A 12,796-nucleotide genomic window follows, 5' to 3' on the forward strand; every position below is an offset into this window, starting at 1 on the left:
CACAAGTGGGGTGGAGGGGCAGAGGGAGAGGGAGAAGCAGACTCCCCGCTGAGCAGGGAGCCTTTTGGGGGGCTTGATCCCAGAACCCTGAGATCATGACCTGAGCCCAAGGTGACCCTCAACCGGCTAAGCCACCCAGGTGCTCCTTATCTCTATTTATTTTGGCATAAACAGCTTCATTCTTAGACTAGCTTCACCTCCTATGTGAGAGACAAAATCAGAAGTTCCAGATTCTGTCCTAGCAGCTTCCTGAACTAACAGGAAATAATTCTTTTCTGCGAGCTCCAGATAAAAGAAACCTCCTGGAGTCAAAGCCCCCCCGAATTGTACTACCTGAAAAGAAAATCACTCTTCTGTTTTTTTTTTTTGTTTTTTGTTTTTTTTTGTTTGTTTTGTTTTTTTTTTTTTAAGATTTTATTTATTTATTTGACAGAGAGAGATCACAAGTAGGCAGAGAGAGTGAAAGGGAAGCAGGCTCCCTGCCGAGCAGAGAGCCCGATGCGGGACTCGATCCCAGGACCCTGAGATCATGACCTGAGCCGAAGGCAGCGGCTTAAACCACTGAGCCACCCAGGCGCCCCGAAAATCACTCTTCTGAACAAAGACCCACGATTGGTTCATTACACATCCACGCTTGAGGCCGATTATTGTGGTCACAGGAAGTAAGGTGGTGTAGGACCTGTTCAGCTGACATGGGACATTGGGTGCATTGTTCCCAGAGGGAAGAAAGACGAAAATCCAAGAGGAAAAAACCCAACAAATGTTAACTATAGGTTGTTTACAACTTCTAATGTTTATAAAACTGTTGCAGAGAACGTTCCTGTACACACATCCTTGTCACTTGAAAAAAACGTATTTACACATAACAAGATGAAGATAGCTCTAAAAATTTTTTGAGAGAAATTTATGCTTGTGTAGTACACATTAGTCATTGGGTGTACCCAGCACCTCTCCCTTCTGCCCTAGAGAAGCATTACTTCCTCCTTCCCCTCTCCTTTTCCGCTCCACTCCCAACTTCTGGCGGAATGGAGCTGCTGCCTCCTTACCTGACCTTCTATCTCTGACTCTGGAGGTAAGCTGAAGGGTGAGCGCCTGGTCCAAGTTTGACCAGTCACGATCAGTCGTGATTCCCACTATCCTGCTCACAGGGTAGCAGACCTGCTCACTGGTCTGCAGTGGGTCTGTGACCTTCAGAGTCCATCCTTGGAGAAGAGCCCTTTTCCTTCTAGGTGGTGAGATTAAGGGGTTGTGCTCTGGAAGCTGCTGGAAGTTGTGACCCCTCACCATGGAGAAAGACTATAGTAGGAGGGCATGAGGCCAACATGCTGAGGAAGGAGACGGAAGACTCAGAGCATCTTGGTAAAAGTTGACATTCTGGGCTAGGGCTGAGGGATCCCTGTTTCCTGCCTGGCCAAGGTTTAGTCTTAGTTGGTCAACTTTTCCTTTGATTTTGTGAGCCGGCCCACTGTCCATTCAATATTCCCCCCCACACACCTTTTTTTTTTCTTATAGCACTTTGAGTTGTGTTGTTATCACATAAACTCTTCTAATAAATTCAAGCAATTTGGAAGCATATAAAGTAAAAGGGTCTCTCTGTTTTAGTCTCATTCTTCTTCTGTCCACTCCCACTACAATGACATGGAAGGCTTTTACAGTCAGAAAGAACTAATAATAATGATTTCAAGAAATGATTTTTTAAAAGACTCACCAGTGTAAGAAAGTGTTAAAAGAATTTTGCTGCAGTATTGGTTTTATGACATTTAACTGTTATTACTTCTATGCTTTTTTGTGTAAACTTTTGTCCATTATCTTAAAGCATATGTATCCTTACATATGTCTTCTATAAACTTGCTTTTCTTTCTTATGTTAGGTTTATTTTTATATTAACGTATGTAGTTTCTTCTTTTTATTTAATTTTATTGTTTTTAAGAGTTTATTTATTGAGAGAGTGAGAGAGAGAGTGTGCCTATATGACAGGGATGGGGGAGAGGGAGACGCAGACTCCCTGTTGAGCAGGGAGCCCTGTTTCAGGGCTCAATCCCAGGATCCTGAGACCCCAAAATCATGACCAGAGCTGAAGGCAGTTGCTCAACTGACTGAGCCACCCAGGCACCCCTGTAGTTTCTTTTTTTTTTTTAAAGCTACATAGTACATTATATTATTGTGCTATTATTTATCTAGTCTCAGTTGAGCTATATTTGGATTGTTTATTAGGATTTTCTTGGTTGAAAGTGGAAAGACCCCAACTTCAACGAGTCTAAAAGGAGAAGTGTCTGTTCCTGGATACAGCAGAATGACTAAGCACATGGGCTCAGAGTCACATACCTGCATTCATTGAGCAAGTTATGATTTAGCTCTCTTTCCTCCTCTGTAAAGTGAGGATGATAACAGTACCTATTTCACAGTGTTGTCATGAGGAAAACATAATACATGTCAGGTGCTTAGCACATCTGAAACGTCGGCTATTTTATAGAAAACCATACCTTTAAAAAAAATCAGCCTGCCTTTTTGACTTACCCTGGCCCAGTAACAAGGTATCATGTATATTTTCCCAAGTCATTACACAGCGATCTACTTCGTTTGAAAAAGAACTGCATTATCTTCTATTGTGTGGGCATACCAGAATTTACTTATGCAGGTCCCTAGTGATGGATATTTAGGTTGTCATTTCCCACTATGACGAATAATGTTGCAGTACCATCTTGGTACTTGCATCCTCTTTATTTGTGCAAGCAATCTTCAGGATAAACTTACAGGACTGGGATTACTTGGTTAGAAGACAGGCAGATTTAAAATGTTGAAAGAGGGAGGGGTGCCTGGCTGTCTCAGTTGGTAGAGCATGTGACTCTTGATCTTGGGGTTGTGAGTTCAAGCCCCATTCTGGGTGTGGAGACTACTTTAAAAAATGTTGAAAGAGACTGCAAAACTTCTTTCTGCAAAGGTTATACTTATTTATGTGCTTTTTGTGGTAAAGGGAGTGCCTGGTCTTTTTTCACTGCCATGGTTGTGTAATCGAGGCAGTGCTGTCCCAAAGATGCTCAGAGTCATATTACAAATTCAGATTTGTAAACCTTTATTAAGTAATTCCTTAAAAAAAATTCTCCTAAAAATATTTTGATTATAAAAGTGGTATGTCGTCATTGTAGTTACTCAAAGTAAGCAGTGAAAAGAATAGTAGTACAAGTCTATGGAGAGTTCTAGAATAGAAACTCCTAGAGGATAGAGAGCTTGCCAGTCTTACTCATCATGGTATCTTCCGTGCTTGAGACAGTGCCTAGCACAGGGTGTATCTGTTGATTGGAGGAATGTTTGGGAGGCCTCATGAAATAATGACAACAAAACCACTAACCTCCCTGAATTTCCTTCCTTTGCCCCAAAAGGCAAGATAATTCAAACATACAGCTCACGCCACACAAGAGAAATAAGCTTTTTGACTCCTGCCCAACATTGAATTTCATTTGTGTTCCTATGTTACTCTGAAAAAGAGAACAGCATTAAATGCCCAGGTAATCTTGAACAATTCTAGGAGCATGTCTTAAACCTGGTTTAGGACTTTTTTTTTTTTTTTAAATTAAGATCTGCTTATCCACTGCTGTATGCCATAAACATTTGCGGGTCTGTATTACGTGCTGGGCACTGGTGTACAATGATGAATAAAGCATGCCTCTGCCCATGCGGTCTACAGGATCGCTCTTGTAAGTTTTTCTGAGAAGAGACCACCAAAAAAAAGAGCACCAATTGCAAGCGTGTTAACAACTAAAAATGTGTAATATCCCTGATCAGAGACTTTGAGACGTTATACTTAAGAGTTTAATATTCAGTAGACTTTTTTGATAAAGCTGTATGGATTTAGGCATTATTTTTCGTGTATGCCTAATACTGGCCATTTGCAATCACCATTAACTGGATCATTTAAATGACCAAATTCCACAATTCCCATAGGTCATCTCTACAGAAGGAAGTTTTATTTTTCTCTGTTGAAAATGGTTAAAGGTCTACATGCATTTTTTGCTTTCGGGTGGAATTTAATCTTTATTTACAGGACACTGCAAGACAGGAGATTCCACATAGAAATCAGAAACCCACGGAGAGGGCAGCGTCCTACAGTTTGTACAGTTTGGAACTGGTCAAGTGGAGTCTTGTTGTAAAAAGTGCTACAATAACAAAACACATTTAAAAAGAGTTCTTAGTAGAGAAACAGTAAGACAAACTTCTACCAAACAGAGCACATAACAACTTTCTGCCTCAGCTGTACGACCTAAAAGTTAAAGGTCCCAGGAGTGTGACCCTAAACTTGGGACAGATAGCCTTCAGAGATAGTTTCTGGCACAGCATTCTGATCTTCCTCTCCCACTACAGAGAAATCCTTCTCAATCAAGTTTAATGAAGCTTCGTACACAGACTCATTTTCATGGTTTTGTAGAGCCTCAGTTTTGTCCAAACCTCCACATTCTTCAATCATTACACTAGGTTTCTCAGTTTCTCCTAGTTTCTCAGCAGCCTGAAAGATGTTGGAAATGGCATCCAGAATGGCCAGAATAATTTTGGTATCCTTTGCAGTTAAGACGTTCATCAACGGTTCTATTAGGCCACAGTGAACGAGGTATACAATCTGTTCAACTGTCCCACCACTTGTATAGTTGGTCACAGCCCAGACAGCTTCCTTTTGTGTCTTAAAGTCTGCCTTAGAGAGAACACCAACGAGGAACGGGACTGATCCATGATTCACAACTTGGTGGATCTGGTCCTGGTGGCCGGCTGTGATGTTTGACATTGTCCACATGGCTTCCTTCTGAATATTAGTTTTCTAGCAGGATTCGCTAGCAGGCTGGGAAAGACAGCACATGCTTCTGCATCTATTACAACCTGAGTCTGTTCCTCTGTCCCAGTGACAATATTTCCTATGGCTCTTAGCGCAGGAATCGCAACGGGCAATTCAGTAGCTCCTAGAAGCTTCACAAGCTGGGGCACAACTCCTGTTTTCTCAACTGTTTTAGTCCATTCATTTGGACCATCAGGAAGGCAGGAGATGGCCCAGCAGGGATCTGCTAATACTTCTGGATCATCATGATGCAGGAGATGAACTAAAGTAGGACGAATCTGCTCGATGGCATCTAACGGGGGTGCAGGATACTTGTTTTGACAAAGGTTTGTGTCCGAGGAAGGTTACGTACGTAGGCACATGCTAAAGAAAGATGATATATCAGGAACTGCAAGGAGAGCCAATAGTGGGCCAACTGCACCGTATAACCAAGTCTCAAAAACCTGCGATGTTTCCTAGAGCCCAGACAGCTTGTTCACCGACGTGGGCGTGGGAAGATGCCAACAAGGAAAGGAATGCCGGGCTAGCTCCTCCATCTGCCGCAGCCGTGGTCTGTTCCGATGGCCTGGAAGCAATGTCAGTGGGAGCCCAAGCAGATTCAAACTGAACAGGACTACAATCAGTTCTGCCCAAGAAGGACACAAATTTTGGAATCAAACCAGCCCAGATTATGTTGTCTTTTCCCCTAGGAAGCAGTTTCCTAGCAGCATGAGCAGCCTGGAGTTGGCTTTCCACACTGTTGCTATTTATGCCCTTGACTGTCATCAACAGACCATTCTACAGTGCCCTGGGTGTTCCCGGTTTCCTGCAGTGGAGAGGTAGCATCATCGGGAAACGAGCTTATGTTTCTCCTTTTCAGCATCTGGTCATCCTTCTTAGCTTTCCTCAGCGCCACGTTAACTTCTTTTGATGCCTCCTCATTTCTGTACTGTCTTCCCCTTTGTTCTTGAACCCGTTAAGGCGGGCAGCTGGTGAATTAGCATTCTCATTGGTGGACATGGTTATGAGAAAAAAGGAGAAAGCTACATGGCCGGCTCAGGCATCCACTGGAGGCAGTCCGGGGCGTGCAGGCTGCGGGTCAGTTGCCCTCAAAATGTCCACCATGGATCACCCCAAAGACGGTGTCTACATGAATTTTTTTTTTTTTTTAAGTAGGCTCTGCGCCTAGTGTGGCACCCAACACAGGGCTTGAACTCAGAACCTGAGCTGAGATCAAGAGCTGGGCGCTCAGCTGACTGAGCCACCCAGGTGCCCCATCTACATATTTTTTTAAAGTGACATACAGGAAGTAGGTGGCCTGTGGGACTTTCTTCCTGTAGAATTAAAGTGATCTACGGGTCAAAGAAATGGAGAACTCCTGTTCCAGGGCTCTTTTGAAATAGCCTCTTAGTCACAAGGTCTCCAAAGAGAATAAAGGATCAGATAAAGCCACAGAGTGACCTTGAACTTCCTCTAAGCCCATTCCAGTTCTTAGCCACGACTCACTCTGACACCATATGTCCGTATTTATGTTGTATTGTATGCACATTTAGATGTTACAGATAACAATTAAGATATAGAAGAAAAGGAACGTGGAGAAACAAAGGACTCCTTCTCAGCAACTCCTGGCTTGCCCAGATCTATGGCTTTGTTTCTATCTTCTCCGAAGTGGGGGAAAGCAACATATCTACACAGCATTTAGAAATATGACACACCACACTGGTTCATTCAGACTGCCAAATTTCCGAATTCTGGGGACCCTGGGTGGCTCAGTCATTAAGTGTCTGCCTTTGGCTCAGGTCATGATCCCAGGGTAGTGGGATCGAGGCCTGCATCGGGTTCCCTGCTCAGTGGGGAGTCTGCTTCCTCTCCCATTCCCCCTGCTTGTGCTCCCTCTCTTTCTCTCTCTCTCTCTGTCAAATAAATAAATAAAATCTTAAAAAATCTGAATTCCACAAAACCAAAAGACAACTGACAGAATGGGAGAAGATATTTGCAAACGACATATCAGATAAAGGGCTAGTGCCCAAAATCCATAAGGAACTTAGCAAACTCAACACCCAAAGAACAAATAATCCAATCAAGAAATGGGCAGAAGACATGAACAGACATTTCTACAAAGAAGACATCCAGATGGCCAAAAGACACATGAAAAAGTGCTCCACATCACTTGGCATCAGGGAAATACAAATCAAAACCACAATGAGATACCACCTCCCACCAGTCAGAATGGCTAAAATTAATAAGTCAGGAAATGACAGATGCTGGCGAGGATGGGGAGAAAGGGGAACCCTCCTACACTGTTGGTGGGAATGCAAGCTGGTGCAACTACTCTGGAAAACAGCATGGAGGTTCCTCAAAATGTTGAAAATAGAACTACCCTATGACTCAGCAATTTCACTACTGGGTATTTACCCTAAAGATACAAACCTAGTGATCCGAAGGGGCACGTGCACCTGAATGTTTATAGCAGCAATGTCTATAATAGCCAAACTATGGAAAGAACCTAGATGTCCATCAATAGATGAATGGATAAAGAAGATGTGGTGTATATACACAATGGAATACTATGCAGCCATCAAAAGAAATGAAATCTTGCCATTTGCGACGACGTGGATGGAACTAGAGGGTATCATGCTTAGTGAAATAAGTCAATCAGAGAAAGACAACTATGATCTCCCTGATATGAGGAAGTGGAGATGCAACATGAGGGGTTAGGGGGGTAGGAGAAGACGAAATGAAACAAGATGGGATTGGGAGGGAGAAAAACCATAAGTGACTCTTAATCTCACAAAACAAACTGAGGGTTGCTGGGGGGAGGGGGGATTGGGAGAGGGAGAGTGGGACTATGGACATTGGGGAGGGTATGTGCTATGGTGAGTGCTGTGAAGTGTGTAAACCTGGTGATTCACAGACCTGTACCCCTGGGGATAAAGATACATTATATGTTTATAAAAAAATAAAAAATAAAACACACACACACAAAAAATCTGAATTCCGCAGGTCATCTTTGGAACAGAGAATTTTATTTTTTTGTCTTGAAAATGAGATAATATTCAATTTAATGTGTCTAACAGTTGCATTCACCACTGTGTAATTCACAGAATTGGAACTGTAGGCAAATTTTATAAGGCTCTATGATCTAAAGTGCTATCCTTTGTGTCTTTTATTTTTTTTGAGAGAAAAAGACAATCTGTTTCTTGGCACTCTAGTAAACTCAAAAGTTAATTTTCTTGTTGTGGAGAGAGATCATGTTTACATAACATTTATGATAAAATTAGATTTCATAGTTCTGTGGCTTTTTTTTTCCTATCCCCAAGTAAACTTAGGTTTCCTTATATGGAAAGAAAAAATCATGGAAAAAATATATCCAAACGTTAACAAATTAAATCAATCTACATGAATTTTTCTTCAAGAAGTATACACTACTTTGATAATTATAACAAAATATGTCTTTTAAAAATTCATGGGGAGGAAGAATAATTATAACCTAAGAAGTCATGTGATGAAAGGAAATCTTATTTGAATCAACAAATATAAGAGCCAGGAATAGCCCACCAATAATCTTTTACAGACTTTTGCTGAATGTTCTTCCCCATCCCAGGGTAATTTCTGGCCAGCGCTGAGACGCAAGGGGGCAGTGGCTTCCTGGGAACGGCCAGCGGCTTGGGAGCTCAGCCAGAAACCAGTTAAGTGACGTGTCTCTTTTGGTGCCACTGGCCTGGGAGAGTCAAATTTCACTTGCCAACTGCTTATTAAAGCGTCTTTTGCTTTGATTCTCTGAAGACACATTTCTTCAAAAACAAAACAAACAAACAAACAAAAACCTAAGTGAATGGTCCAGTTGGGATCCACATGGGGTCAAGGACCTAAGTGACAAGATGGGAAATAAAGACACATAGAAACAATTTTCCCCTCTGGAGTAGGAGTTAGGGAAACATCCCCAGATTGTCTGGAGAAGCTGGAATTTGAAAAGATGCCCCAGGAGGAGGGTTAGCTGACTAAGCTTAGCTGATCTGAGCAAACAGCTCTGACACGGGAACTAGCCTAAGAGAATTTAGGAGACCCCTTCTCTGTGGTGGGCAAATATATGAGGAACTTTCCAACCTTTCTTCCCAAGCTTTTCTTCTGCACCATACTCCTCTGGTAGCCTTCATCCTGATGAAAACTTCTACCCTTGTGAGCTTTTACATTACTTCTGATAAGGTACAATATCTAATATTTCCTTGGCTATTTTCAGTTTACAAAGTCTTCTATATTTTAGGGGCACCTGGCTGGCTCAGTTGGAAGAACATGTGACTCTTGATCTCAGGGTCATGAGTTCAAGTCCCATGTTGGGTGTAGAGATGACTAAAACAAACAAACAAAAAAACAAATAAATATTAAAAATAAAACAGTCCTTTGTATTTTATTAAGCACTTTCATATATGTTTTCACCCACAATTTGAAATGTTTTGATTTTTGACCCTCACTTTAGTGAGTTTTATTACTGGAAATAAGAACTTCACCACAGTGACCAAACCTAATATGTATTAAGAACAAACAAACAAACACAACAACAACAACAGTGAAAGTCTAGGGACCAAGTGCCAAGGACATTGCATTGGCCTGGCAACACGGACCAAGCTGAAGAACAGAGATGCTAGAATCTTGGCTATGGAGTTCCCCAACAAATTCTTCTCTGCAAAGGAAGAGGCAGGAGGCACCAGAGAAGCATTTTCCACTCAAAGACTTTCAGAGTCATCCATGCTCATGAAATTGGCAATGAATGTCTGTGAGGCAGATGACCCTAACTTTCCATGTGGTACGTTAGTCTTTGGAGGAGTGAAGACATCCTTTGTTGGCCGTAGGGTGATTTCTTAGGAGAAGCTGTCCTCATAAACCAAATATTTTGATAAGCTGCAAAAAGTCTGAGCTATGCAGAAAACCTCTCCAAAGGACCATTTGCTATTAAGTTTTTAGGACTCTGTGGTTTTACATATTTAATAAATGCCTGTGACCATATTTGAACTTTCTTGTTTGACTTTTTACGATTAGTTTCATCATGTTTGTGATAGGCCTTGTGCTTGTAGGAAATCGGAGTTCAATTCATGATGGCTTCTCTTTTGTCAACCAGCAATGATTTGGCTATAAGTTGGGGGTTGTTGGGTCTCTGTTTTATGGTTTAGGAAACAGTCTGAAACAGGTTTAGTTGGCTCCTGGCCAACTAAAGGGCACAGCGTGTCTTCTGACTCCAAATGTAGTGTCCTTATTTTATTATTTTTTTAATCATTGTGCTCTCAAAATACCTAACTCGGTGAAGGGAGTCCTTTTGGCAGACTGCCTTGGCTTCCTCTCTCTGTGGTGGATTTGGTGGCTGCCCTTTTCCATTCTGAACATACAAAACCATGGCCCTAAAAGAATTTGGTGTTTGCAGTGCTGCTAAGTGAGGTGCTTCTTCCTTAGTTAGACCCAGGTGGGAAAGGAAGCTGGTGTCCAAACGAGCAGGTGGGCGGTTAGTATTTGCTGAATGCCGAGGGCATCTTGATCCACAACATAGGGTTTATCTGTGCCATCTGTGAGCCCCCTTTCTCGGGCTCCTTGGCTCAAATCACAGACAGCGAATAAAATAAGCAACAGACAGATGAGTGTAATGTGAAGCATGGGAAGTTGTCCCTGTCGTTCTACAGAAACCGTATTAGCAGCAAAATAAATTACAGCACCTTGGGCACATTTTATACACTTAACTAAAATGTAGACTTCATGTTAGGTCTATGAAATGGTAGCTTTTAAAGCTAGGATGCATACTTTTTCTGTGCTCTTTTGAACCGAGTCTCTCTCTCGCTTTTCTCTTTGGCTTTTTTTTTTTTTAAAGCTTTATTTATTTGAGAGAGTGAGAGCATGGGGGGAGGGGCAGAGGGAGAGGGAGAAGCAGACTCCCTGCTGAGCATGGAGCCACTCCCCCAGTGCTCCATCTCCTGACCCTGAGAATCATAACCTGAGCTGAAACCAAGAGTCAAATCTTAACTGACTGAGCCACCCAGGTGCCCCTGAGTGTCTCTTCTGGAACAGATCTTCCTTTCACTTTCTTCTGCTCTCTCTGTATGGCTTCCCCCAAATATATACCTCCCCAGCCTTCTACCAATGTCTGAACTTCCATTCATCATCAGTGTTTTAATCAAGTGTTGTCTCTTTCACATTCTTCTTCTAATGTGCAAATATCCCACCGAAAGGTAATGTGTTAAATTCTTAACACAGGGATGGCAAGTTCTAGGCAAGTTTGGTGGCACGCTCCCAGCCTTTGGGGGAAGTTACTAATCTGTCAGAGCTTGCTTTCTCATGCAGTCCGGGGTTAGAACCCTCCACACAGTGCAGCTAGCAGCCTCTACGGCTAATCAGAGCTGGCACAGGGGCTGAAGCCTCCTTGGCATCCCTGTCTTAGCAGTGGGATCTCAGTGCGTTGCTAATATAATACCCCTTGGTCAGGGTTCTAGAAACCAGGACACTGTGAGTAATAAGGGCACGAGAGCAGCTATTAAGGTCAAGCTTGTCCTACATCACAATTTCACCCCAGGCTCCTTGCCTCATACCGTCTAATAACAGAAATAAGAAATCAGGATGGCAGAGATACAACAGAATACTTTTAGCGACACACACTTTACAACAGCGGACCCTTTTCCGGTCTTCCCGCATGGGGAACTATCCATCTCCGGAGAGCTCATTCATCAAGTCTGGCGCACAGAAATGCGCTATCTCTAAGCCACGGGAGGACCACACACGGTGGGCCTGAAATTGCTAAGTGGAAAAATGTTAAGCAGCTACCGCCAAGGGGAGTTTGATAGTGTCACCCAGAAAAGAACAAGTAAGTGTCTCCCGCACACTTGGGGGAGATTTTCCAGGTCCTTCAGTGTCGCTTGAAGAACTGCCTTGAATTTTTTCTCCTTCTACACACAAGTCAGTCTGAACTATCCCCATAACAGAGAAGCACTGGGAAAAATCATACAGAAAGAGAGAAGTCCTTTTAAGCGAGTGGCCGCTGCAGCTGGCCCGTGACATAAAGCACCCTGAACGTGAGCAAAACTCCTGATAAATATTAACAGCAGGAGGTAAAGCTGTGAGGTCATTTAAAGCTGTAGAGTCAGGCGCCTGGGTGGCTCAGTGGTTTAAGCCGCTGCCTTAGGCTCAGGTCATGATCTCAGGGTCCTGGGATTGAGTCCCACATCAGGCTCTCTGCTCGGCAGGGAGCCTGCTTCCCTCTCACTCTCTCTGCCTGCCTCTCTGCCTACTTATGATCTCTCTCTGTCAAATAAATACATAAAAAATAAAAAAAAAAAGCTGTAGAGTCATTTCTGGTCTTGGTCTGACATTTGACCTATTGAGAGACAAAATCTTTGGTGGCGAGCAGAAAAGTCTTGACAATCATTCTTTCCAAAGAAAAAAAAAGGATTTTGATGTAGCTACTGAAAAGTGTTAACAAAAAATACAGACTGAGGGACAGAAAATGGGAGGGGGGCCATACTGGTCGAGGCAGGAATATTTACATTACCTTCAGCTAACTAAAGTTTCATTTATTCCTTAGGGATGGGTAGTCATATTTTATGTGTACAAAAATCATGTTTTTGAATCATATTTTATAGTACTTGGGTTTTTTTTTTTTCATGCACCGACACATTTACAGATACCGATATTTTAAAATCCTGGTATTTTCTGCCTCTTCCAGAAAGGACTAAAAGCATCTGGATATGTACGTGCCAATGCGTGTTTTTGGATGCAGGGACAGATGAATGGATGTCTGACAGATCATTTAGGTCAGGTCAGGTAAGGCTGGCATGAGCGATTAGGCAACACCACTCTACTTCCTATGCCACTCTGCAAGGCCCCTGTGAAGTTTAGACAGGTCAGTTTTTCTGACTGTTAGAAAATATTCCGAGAGACTTTAAGCCATTTTGTCATGCTCAGGGACACTGACTAACACAGAGGTCGAAACACACACCCTGCTTCACACGGGGTCCAGAA

The 12,796-nt window shown here is 42.6% G+C and overlaps 1 pseudogene; it reads right to left on the reverse strand.

Annotated features, from left to right (window-relative positions):
- Positions 1–4,258: 4,258 nt before the first annotated feature.
- On the reverse strand, positions 4,259–5,821 carry LOC123930868 (annotated as a pseudogene).
- Positions 5,822–12,796: the final 6,975 nt, after the last annotated feature.

This window comes from Meles meles, chromosome 2, assembly GCF_922984935.1.
Source record: "Meles meles chromosome 2, mMelMel3.1 paternal haplotype, whole genome shotgun sequence".
NCBI classification, from domain to species: Eukaryota; Metazoa; Chordata; class Mammalia; order Carnivora; family Mustelidae; genus Meles; species Meles meles.